Consider the following 12097-nt stretch of genomic DNA (forward strand, 5'->3'; position numbering starts at 1 on the left):
TCAAAGAACAAATTTTTAAAAAGTAGTTATAAAACTTGTGAACACTAAGGGTTTCCCTCTGATGTAGCCTTTGGCCATGCAGATTAGAAACAAAGTATCATGTTGGGAGCCGTGGTGGCCCAGGCCGGTTGCCCTGGCACTCTGGGAGGCGAGGCTACACATTTGAAGCCAACCTGGTCAACACTGATTAAAAAAAAAAAAAAAGAAACAAAGTATCATGTATATACAAAATTCTAGTTTTAAAAATTTTATGCAAATATTTATGCAACAACTATTCAACATGCATATTTAAAAAACATTAGGTTCAAGATACAAATAGATGAAATACTCTAGAATGGTGGCTTTCAAACATTTGATATTGTATTCACATACAAACATATAAGATACATAACTGAAATAAATTAATGACATACTTCCCCTTACTACGTGGTACATTCCGGTATTTTCTATTTTAATCTATTTCATTTTAATAAACGCTAGTCAAATGGATTCATGATCCACTAATGGGTTGTGACCCACAGCTTGAAAAACAATGCCCTAGAAGTTATGGTCAGGTAGGAAACGGAAGGGAGAAGGGGTAGGAAATGCTAATTGAGAATGAATATATGCCAGAGAGGAGAGTAAGACTGACTTTTTTGAAGAAATATTGTAGCTTATTACATATTTCTTTACGTGTTAATATTTTTAAAATAGTACTCTTACAGTAAATCACATTTTTGCATTTTTTTTTTTTTTAAATAGAGTTTAGGCTGGGCATGGTGGCTCATGCTTATAATCCCAGCATTTTGGGAGACTGAGGTGGGAGGATCACTTGAGCCCAGGAGTTCCAGATCAGCCTGGGCAACATAGTGAAACCCTGTCTCTACAAAATAAATTTAAAAAAAAAAAAAGCCGTATGTGTTGGCAGGCACCTGTAGTCCTATAGTCCTAGCTACTCAGGAGGTGGAGGTGGGAGGATTCCTTGAGCCCAGGAGGTTGAGGCTGCAGTGAGCCATGATCACACCACTGCATTCCAATCTGGGCGATGGGTGAGGCAAAAAAGTTTCTGTATTCAGGTCGGGCACAGTGGCTCATGCCCATAATCCCAGCACTGTGGGAGGCCAAGGCGGGCAGATCACAAGGTCAGGAGTTCGAGACTAGCCTGGCCAACATAGTGAAAGACCGCATTTACTAAAAATACAAAAAATTAGTCGGGCGTGGTGGCAGGTGCCTGTAATCCCAGCTACTTGGGAGGCTGAGGCAGGAGAATCGCTTGAACCCGGGAGGTGGAAGTTGCAGTGAGCTGAGATCATGCCATTGCACTCCAGCCTGGGTGACAGAGTGAGACTCCATCTCAAAAAAAAAAAAAAAAAAAAAAAAAAAATTCTGTATTCATGCAAAAATAGTTTACAATTTGCTTTAAGAAATATGGGTGTTAAAAGAACTTTAGCCAGTCACAGATAAAATGTTACAATTATCTGCTTAGTTTAGATAGAAGGCTTTGCAAATAGCACAATGTCTACCCATTTAAAACACATCAATGTCAGCACTGCAGAAATATAAAAACATTTTCAAGCTCTCTGAGGATATTACAAAGGACTGTTTATGACTCTATGAATTACATACCTAAAAGCACATTTTTTGGGGAGGATTTTTGAAAATAAGCACCTATTAAACAGATACTCTAAACACAGAGCCACTTAAAGATACTGCCAATGATTACATTTCTATCCAGTCCCTCAACCATCCAACCCCTAGGATTATTATTCACAGGTAAGAATATTTCTGCAATGTTTCAGTATATTCAACCATTTCAAAGCAGAACTGCAGAAGACTGTGTTACTCTGAATCAAATCAATTGACTGCGCCTTAAATTGAGGATCATTCTACAAAACTGGCCAGTACTCTTCAATCATGTCAAGGCTGGGCGCGGTGGCTCACGCCTGTAATCCCAGCACTTTGGGAGGCCAAGGCGGGCGGATCACGAGGTCAGGAGATTGAGACCATCCTGGCTAACACAGTGAAACCCCATCTCTACTAAAAATACAAAAAAAATTAGCTGGGCGTGGTGGCGGGTGCCTGTAGTCCCAGCTACTCAGGAGGCTGAGGCAGGAGAAGGGCGTGAACCCGGGAGGCGGAGCTTGCAGTGAGCCGAGATCGTGCCACTGCACTCCAGCCTGGGCGACAGAGTGAGACTCTGTCTCAAAAAAAAAAAAAAAACAAAAGAAAAGAAAAAAAAAAGAAAAATAAAGACTAAGGAACTGCTCCAGATTAAAAAAGACAAAGGAGACTAAGACGTGACAATTAAAGGCAACATGTAATCTTGGATCAGATCCTAGACCAGGAAAAGGACATTAGTAGACAATTGGTGAAATTTAAATAGAATCTGTAAATTTGATAATAGTATTTACATCAATGTTAATTTCCTGAACCTGATAATTACAACGTGGTTATGGAAGATATTATCATTTAGGGAATCTGGGTAAAGGACAAACAGGAATTCTTTCACTATTTTTGCCAACTCTTTTGTAAGTCTGAAATGATTTCAAAACAAAGCAAAAAAAAATCAAAAACATATACATAAACATTAATCCAATATAAAACAAATCGAATCTCAACACAAAGGAAAATATTAATACCACAATTTTCAGGGCCCTCCTGAATTTTATAGTACAGCATGTTCTTTCCTCACCAAAGAATTTTTTTTTGTTTTTTTTTTTTTGGAGACGGAGTCTCGCTCTGTCGTCCAGGCTGGAGTGCAGTGGCCGGATCTCAGTTCACTGCAAGCTCCGCCGCCCGGGTTTACGCCATTCTCCTGCCTCAGTCTCCCTAGTAGCTGGGACTACAGGCGCCCGCCACCTTGCCCGGCTAGTTTTTTGTATTTTTTAGTAGAGATGGGGTTTCACTGTGTTAGCCAGGATGGTCTCGATCTCCTGACCTCGTGATCCGCCCGTCTCGGCCTCCCAGCGATTACTGACTGGGATTATAGCCTGTAGTCCCAGCTATTTGGGAGGCTGAGGCAGGAGAATGGCGTGGACCCGGGAGGCGGAGGTTGCAATAAGCCCAGATCGCACCACTGCACTCCAGCCTGGACGACAGAGCCAGAGACTGTCAAAAAAAAAAAAAAAAAAAGAATATTATACAAATGAAAATATGCAATATAGAAAACCTTTGGGGATTGGCTTTTTTCACTCAGCATCACTTACTGAAGATTTACAGAGGCTGTTGTATCAATAATTTGTTCCTTTTCACTGTTGAATGCTATTCTATGGTATGGCTGTATCATTTGTTTAATCATTTGCCCACTGAAAGATGACTGGTTAGTTATTTCCAGTATTTGACTATTATATAATTATAGCATATTTTTTCATTACTAGCAAAAAGTAGAAACAACCCAAACATCAACTGATAAACACAAAATATTCTGTCATATGGTAATCCAGAAAGTGGAATATTACATAGCAATAAAAGGAAATGGAATACTGATATGTGCTTCGACATGTATGAATCTTGAAACATTGTAAGTGAAAGAAGCTAGTCACCAAGGACCACATATTGTATGACTCCATTTATATGAAATGTTTAGAAGAGGCAAACCTATAGAGGTAGAAAACAGATTAGTAGCTGCCTAGCGCTATAGGAAAATGAACATGTTCTAAAATTATTGTGGTGATAGCTGTACAACTCTGTGACTATATTAAAAACTACTAAATTATATACTTTATATGGGCAAATTGCATGGTATGTGAATTATCTCCATAAAATGGTTATTTTAAAAATCCAACCTGAGAAGCCACTGACCACCTTGTAAGCTTGGGAATGGGGACTATCTTGTAAGTCCTCACAGTGGAAGAGAACTCCATAAATGGGGGCTGAATTAAGTTACTTTACTATATCACAACTCCTTCCAAATAAATCTGGTTTGCATTATTTCTAAGCTGGGAATAGTAAAAACAATCTTTTGAAAAGAAGTTACTTCTTATAAAAAAATCTTTCCAAACTTAAAATTCTTGGCAGTTTGAACAGCTTTCTCTAGAATAAGCAAAGAGATGGTTGTACTTTCAAGTACTAGACCTATTGTTTCACACTTAAAAGAATAATCAAAGATATGCCAAGACCTCAAAGCAGCATATTTGGTTAAAAAACAAAACAACAAATGCTATTTTAGTTTTTCTTGATGAAAGTTACTATGAAATTGTAAAGTTAGTTGAAATTCTAGAAAACAACTTAGACCCTACACAAACTATGACAAGCTACCATCCTTAGATCAACTAGTGAAATTTTCTTCATTTTAAGTTCAAAAGACATGAGCTACTTTTAAATGCTAGCCAAAATTTTATACACAACTGACATGGAAATCGACAGATCTGAAAACTTGAAGCAGACATAGATAAAAATGAAGAAAAATGGGAGGAAAAAACTCAAATGAACATGGCATTGAGCAGCACTGAGTAATACAGATCGCACTAAGTGCGCAAATGGAGAAAAATTTAATTATCCCACAAAGTACTAGGATCTTATTCCTAAAGGCTATTGATTTTATATGAGCTTCTCTTGAAATATTTCAGACTAGATTCAACGATTACTTTTTACAGAGAGGAAACTATACTCAGTGGTGTTGAGTGACTTTTCTAAAGTTACATTGTTCAAATATCATATTATAAAATCATAATAATGATGTTTATTAGCATTACCATGTCATCCAGATTGCCCCATAATCAAAATTTACTCCTTCAATGAAATTTAAGAAAGAAAACAGGCCTATCACACCATGTTTATGTATGTAAGAAGGGCTAAAACTCTAGTGCTTGTCATAGACTTAATGGTCCATTTGCCTAGCATGCACAGAAAAATAGATGTACAAGTGGGGTAGTTGTATAATGGCGGTTTATTTGACCTAAATACCAAAGGGACAAGTTTTAAGTAACTACATCACTAAATATTAAAAAGCACCCATTAACATTTTATCAGTACGGTATTCCCCTCAACTGCAGTTTCAGTTACCTGTGGTCAACCACTGTTCAAAAATAGGCGAGTACAGTACAATAAGATTTTGAGATAGAGGGAAAGACCACATTCATATAACTTTATATTTTTCATACATACATACACACACCCACACACCATAAAGACACTTGGTATCTTTGCCAAAACATATAAATAAGATGCATAAAGACAAAGACTATTAAGAGATGGGCAGACCAAGAAGTCGATGAGGCAGGCAGATAAATGGTATAATAAAATATCATGGAACATTCCACACAACTTTGAGTTCCAAACAAAAAGGAACTACACGCAAGGTAAGGACCGTTAAATTGGCTCAAGTCCATCTGAAAAGGAGACTATGTTGGCTATTGATCAGTATCTAGGAAGTCCTAACTCTTTACCTGACAGATGACCACTATGTCTTAATTAGAAGCTATTGACAAAATGACATTGACTGTGCTCTGGGTAATAATAAATTGTATTTAAGTTTTACTTTTGTTTCTAAAGCTAATTTAGCATCATATTAAAAGAATTGAGGGCTTTATTATGAAACAAAGAAAACAGAAAAAGATTCTGTTGGGACCTAAAGAGTTAAGACAAGTATAAAACATCAACTGAATGAGTGGTAATTGAAATTGTTCTAAGATAGATACTAAATAGAAATGCATGTATACATAAACATATCTAAACTACAAAATCAGTAATTTAATGAAACGTTTTAAAGCAATCACAGAATTTCAGGTACTATGCTCTACACAGATTATCTCATTTAATATCCTTTACAACTCTGGCCAGGTGTGGTGGCTCATGCCTGTAATCCCAGCACTTTGGGAGGTCAAGGTGGGCGGATCACTTGAGGTCAGGAGTTGGAGACCAGCCTGGCAAATATGGTGAAACCCCATCTCTACTAAAAATGCAAAAATTAGCCGGGCATGGTGGCATGCATCTGCAATCCCAGCTACCCAGAGGCTGGAGCAGGAGAATTGCTTGAACCCAGGAGGTGGAGGTTGCAATAAGCCAAGATTGCACCACTACACACCAGCATGGGTGACAGAGCGAGACTCTGTGCCCCCAACCTCGAAGAAAAATCCTTCACAACTCTATGAAAAGGTGACCAGTATCCCCAACTTTATAGATAAGAAAACTGAGGATTTTTTTTTCCAGTTTTAAAAACAAATTGTAGTTATTTAAAGTATACAACATAATGTTTCCCCACACCTTTTATGTTAGGTTCAGGGGGTACATGAGCAGCTCTGTTACATGGGTAAATTGTATGTCATTGGGGTTTGGTGTACAAATGATTTCATAAGCCAAGTAAGTGAGCAAAGGACCCGACAGGTAGTTTTTCCACCTTCACCTTCACCTTCTTCCTACCCTCCCCATTCAAGTAGGCCCAGTGTCTATTGTTCCCACCTTTGTGTCCATGTGTATTCAATGTTTAGTTACCATTACAGGTGAGAACATGCAGTATTTGGTTTTCTGTTCCTGTGTTAATAATGCTTAGGGTAATGGCCTCCAGCTGCATCAATGTGGCTGCAAAGGACAAGATTCCTTTTTTTTTTTTTTTTTACTGCTGCATATTATTCCATGGTATATATGTACCAAATTTTCTTCATCCAGACTACTGTTATGGATATCTAGGTAGCTGATTCCATGTCTTTGCTATTGTGGATAATGCTGCAATGAACGTACTTGTACTTGTGTCTTTTTGGTAGAATAATTTATATTCCTTTGGGTATATATTGAGTAATGGGACTGCTGGGTCAAATGGTAGTTCTGTTTTAAATTCTGTGAGAAACCTTCACGCTGGCTGCACAGCAGTGTATAAGTGTTCCCTTTTCTCCACAACCTCGCCAACATCTGTTATTTTCTGACATTTTAGTAACAGTCATCCTGACTGGTATGAGAAGGTATCTCCCTGTGGTTTTGATTTGCACTTCCCTGATGATTAGCAATGTTGAGTATTTTTCCATATGCGTGTTGGCTGTGTGTATGTCTTCTGAGAAGTGGAGGTTCATGGCCTTTGACTATTTTTTTACGGGGTTGTTTACCTGTTGGGTTAAGTTCTTTATAAACTCTGGATATTATATCCAGATGTATAGTTTTGGATGTACAGTTTGTAAATATTTTCTACCATTCTGCAGGTTGTCTGTTTTCTATGTTGACAGTTTACTTTGCCGTGCAGAAGTCTAATTACGTCGTACTAGTTTTTGTTTCTTGGCAATTGCTTTTGGAGACTTCATTGTGAAATACAGGTTTTCTCCTAGAGTTTATAGTTTTAGGTCTCACATGTAAGTCTTTGATCCATCTTGAGTTGAATTTTGTATATGGTGAAAGGAAGGGGTCCAGTTTCAATCTTCTGCATATGATGGCTAGTCAATTATCCCAGCACCATTTATTGAATAGGGAATTCTTTCCCCATTGCTTGTTATTGTTGACTCTGTCAAAGATCAGACGGTTGTAGGTGTGCGCCTTTATTTCTGGGTTCTCTAACCTGTTCCATTGGTCTATGTGTCTGTTTTTGAACCAGTACCATGCTGTTTTAGTTTCTGCAGTCTTGTAGTATAAAAATTGAGGTTTAATAATTTGTCTCAGATTACCAAAGGTTCTTCACAAATAAGGAAATTCCTCATGGTTATAGATCTTGACAGGCATGGTGGAGTTAGCCAAAAAAGATGAGATGGCTCAAAGGACTATCACATCCTAGAGATATATCTAGCCATTAGATCACTGCCTTTATTTGGGGGAAGGGGGCTGAAAATATTATATCGCAATATTCAACACAAAGTGGAAATAGTAAATATTCTAAAAGTAGCAATAAAATTTGCACAAAGTCTTCCATGGCTATCAAACCTACACATGCAGAAACCTACCTACCTCTCTGGCCTATTGCCGGAATTGTCAGATTGATCCATATCATTCTTAAATTTCTGAACCTCCTTTTAGTTCTTTTGAAATGACTTCTGTTATCTTTAAAATGAGACTAAATTCTAAACCTCAACATAAAGTCCAGGAAACAATAAATCTGTAGTTGTTTAGTAAAAGTTAGGACTGAGCCTTAAAATCCAACTTAAAGTCAAGAGAAAAAAACCCCACAACAATAACAAAATAGTAACAGCAACCCACTGTGGTACTAAATGTTCTGTACTTAATGTTTTATAAATAAAAATATGATACTAATTAATATAAACTCTTAGCAAACATGAGTTTCCCTGTGATTGTACAATTGAAACAAAGCAGTTAGATGTAGTCATAACACATACATTGTTCATAATGTAAATGCAGAACAGTAAGTAAAAAAACGTTGAGTAGGGGTTGGGCACGGTGGCTCACGCCTGTAATCCCAGCACTTTGGAAGGTCAAAGTAGGCGGACTGCCTGAGCTCAGGAGTTCAAGATAAGCCTTGGCAACATGGTGAAACCCCATCTCTACTAAAAATACAAACATTAGCAGGGCGTGGTCATACATGCTTAATAGTCCCAGCTACTCGGTGGCCGAAGCATGAGAATCGCTTGAACCCAGGAGGCGAAGGGTGCCGTGAGCTGAGATCACGCCACTGCACTCCAGCCTGGGCGACAGAGCGAGACTCTGTCTGCCAAAAAAGTCAAGTAGGTGCTTGTTATGTCAACATAATCATTCAACAGGGTGACTCAAAGACTAAAGACAGAGTTGGACAATGCTGAGGATCAATCTAACCTCTGTATCACTAAAGTACCAATACTTGATGAAGGATATTTTATTGATCTACATTACCTGTTACAAGGAACAGTGAGGCAAACAGATTTCTTTTTTTTTTTTTTTTTTTTTGAGACAGAGTCTCACACCGTCACCCAGGCTGGAGTGCAGTGGCGCCATCTCGGCTCACTGCAAGCTCCACCTCCCAGGTTTACGCCATTCTTCTGCCTCAGCCTCCCGAGTATCTGGGATTACAGGCACCTGCCACCACCTCACTTTGTATTTTTAGTAGAGAACGGGGTTTCACCATGTTAGCCAGGATGGTCTCGATCTCCTGACCTTATAATCCGCCCGCCTCAGCCTCCCAAAGTGCTGGGATCACAGGCGTGAGCCACCGCGCCCAGCCTAGGCAAACAGATTTCTGTACTTGAGGTCATGGTAGGGTTTGGGAGAGGGAGAGAGATAGTTACTTGCTTAGACATTGGTAGAGGTGAAAATAACATTCATTGGCAACTTGAAACAAAAATCTTTATTAAAATGAGGTCAAATTTACCAATTACAATGGCCAGCTGAAAACATGTATAGAAAGTTCAGAGAAAGTATTTCTTCAAGTCCAACCTCAATCATTAATCAGTATCTAACATTAACTTGACTTGTTCCCAACATAAACCATTTGGAAAAGTAAATATGAAACTGATTTCATACATATATCTCATATATTATAAACATATATCATATATACATTGTGTGTACATACATATATATATATGTATTCCTATAAAATGCGTAAAACAATCAACCACAGAAAAGCAATCCCTCAAGTATCTTACAGAATCCAAAGACACATGGCCTTGGTGCACCTTTACTCTCCTTTCTACAAAATATGATGAACATTCTATATACATTCCCTTAGTCACCATTTGTCTTCAACACGGAGTTTTGAAAAATGGTTGAGAAAACAAAAGAAGGGTTCCCCACCCCACAGCCCCACCCCCTCCTTAGAGAAAGCTGACAGAGACTAGTGGATTGATTACTTGGATGTGCGTCTCAGACATTTAGTTTCTGTTGGGTTCCCTGCTATTAGAGAAAATTTTAAAATTGAGATCCAGGAAACTATCCAAAACTTGACAGCTCATGATAAATGAGAGGTTTTAAAAAGAGGAATCACCAGAAATTATTATTTTTAAATAAACAGTCATTGCTCTCAATTTCAGGAGATATCTTAAGTCTTTCACTCTTATTTGGTAGTCTTTCCAGGCAAAAAGTATTTTTTTTTAAAAGAAACATCAACTCTCACATACTTTGTACTTTACTGCATACCCAACTCTACAAATCTCAGTGAATCTTTTGTAAAATGAATATTCAAATCAAATAATACAGGAAATTTAACTTCCCCAAATTTTAATCTTACATCTACCTATTTCACAAGATGAAATTAGATTTTAACTGAAGAAATGCAAATAATCCAACAAAGCTTATTATTAAAAATGAGCTGAGTCTGCAAAATAAATATGCACTGAAAACTCTAGTCTAGGAAATCGATTCGTTACCATGGACCATATTTCTGGGTTCCATTCCTAATACAGTCATTGTGACATGCCATGGTGGGGGAAAGGGAGGGATGGAAAGGCACAAAAAAATGAGACAAAGTTCCTTATTTTAAAAATTGGAGGAAAATACACAAAAAAATATTAAAGAACCACAGGGTGTAAGTACCAAGAGTTCATTTTGATATACTATTTCAGATATTCAAGCTAAAGATTTTTGGCTTTCATAACTTATAAAATACAGCTGCAAAAGTCAATCCAAAAGCTGTAGGTAACTCAACACACTGTAACTGCAAAGCAGTCTGATTTGAAGGAGGCGTTTCTGCCTTCAGATTTTGGCTGCTAAGGAACATTTCAAGATCAACAAAACTTGATCTGTTTTCTTTATGAAATGCCTAATATTGTGCCACAAAAATGCATCTTATTAAGTGCAGAAAATTACTTTCAAAAATACTTTTTGGTTATAACCTGCCATGTTAGCAACTGGTTAATGGTTTTAAGTGGAAGTTCACAAAAAGAGATTTTTATCAATCTCAGATATCTGTTTCTTAAAACGGATTTGTCGAAAACCAGCTTTTTCAAATGAATCATCTTTTAGATCTAGAGACTGACATTCAGCCATACTACCATACTACACTGGTTGAATAGTGTCTTCCCTAAAAATTCATGTCCCCACAAGCTCAGAATGTGGCCTATTTGAAAATAAGGTTTATAGATCAAATTAAGATGAGATCATACTGGGTTAGGGTGAGTACTAAATCCAATGATGGGTATCTTTATAAGAGGAAAGTGAAAGAGATGTGGACACAGAGTAACAGAGAAGACACACAGGAAGAAAAAAGACCTGTGATGACAGGGTAGAGATTGAACTGATGCAGCACAAGCCAAGGGACCAAGCTGCAAGCTGGGAACCACAAGAAGCCTGGGGAGGGGCATGGAACAGATTTTTCCCTCAGACCCCTCAGAAAGAACCAATCCTGCCAACACCTTGATTTTGGACCTCCGGCCTCCAGAACTGTAAGAGAACAGATCTGTTGTTTTTAGCCACTGGAATTGCAGTACTTTGTTACAGCAGTTCTAGGAAACTAACACATATACTGTTCCAATGGAATTTCCATCCTAATATCTATTTTTGAAAGCATTTTACCATCAACAGTGTGAATAGATAGCACACCTTTGTAGAATCCATGTCAGCTCTTCAGAAATAACAAATTGTCAAAACACTAACCTGAACAAGACATCTGATATACACAAGTACAATGCAAAATTCTGGTTTTCCACAACGGCAGGTCCTTTGCCAACTACCCTGTCAGTGTTTCCAAGGAAATCTAAAGCAAGAAAAATATGAACATTCTTATCACATCAGATAAACAAAAATTTCTTTGTAAAACTGAAGAATCATAATGAAGGACAATGACAAATTAAATATGCAGTGGGTCTACTGCTTCCATCATAGCGGAAACACTGTTAAAGCAGTTACTAAAGCAAAATACTACAGAATATATTTTTACTTAAGCAAAGATGGACTTAAAAGCCACTTGCTCAGGGCCAAGTGTGGTAGCTCACACCTGTAATCCTAGCAATTTGAGAGGCCAAAGCAGGTGGATCACCTGAGGACAGGAGTTCAAGACCAGCCTGGCCAACATCCGTAACTAAACCCCATCCCTACTAAAAATACAAAACTTAGCCAGGCGTGGTGGTGGGTGCCTGTAATCCCAGCTACTTGGAAGGCTAAGGCAGGAGAATTGCTGGAACCTGGGAGGCAGAGGTTGCAGTGAGCTGAGACGGCGTGCCACTGCACTCCAGCCTGGGCAAACAGAGCCAGACTCAGTCTCAAAAAAATGAAAAAAAAAAAAAAAAAAAAAAAGCCACTTCTCAGGTGAGTGGGTTTCTTGCCATGTGTACATATA

At 38.1% G+C, this 12097-nt stretch overlaps 1 protein-coding gene across 8 annotated transcripts in view; it reads right to left on the bottom strand.

Annotated features, from left to right (window-relative positions):
- Positions 1 to 12097, bottom strand: part of LOC105466556 (adducin 3) — a 128587-nt gene that overhangs the window by 35590 nt on the left and 80900 nt on the right. Inside the window, exon 2 of one of the 8 annotated variants that reach the window (XM_011715579.2) lies at positions 11416 to 11515. The exons of the other annotated variants lie outside the window; for them this stretch is intronic. The gene's annotated coding sequence lies outside the window, so the exon portion shown is untranslated. The remainder of the gene's footprint in view (positions 1 to 11415; positions 11516 to 12097) is intronic. 8 annotated transcript variants of the gene reach the window in all.

This window comes from Macaca nemestrina, chromosome 9 (genome assembly GCF_043159975.1).
Source record: "Macaca nemestrina isolate mMacNem1 chromosome 9, mMacNem.hap1, whole genome shotgun sequence".
Classification (NCBI taxonomy): domain Eukaryota; kingdom Metazoa; phylum Chordata; class Mammalia; order Primates; family Cercopithecidae; genus Macaca; species Macaca nemestrina.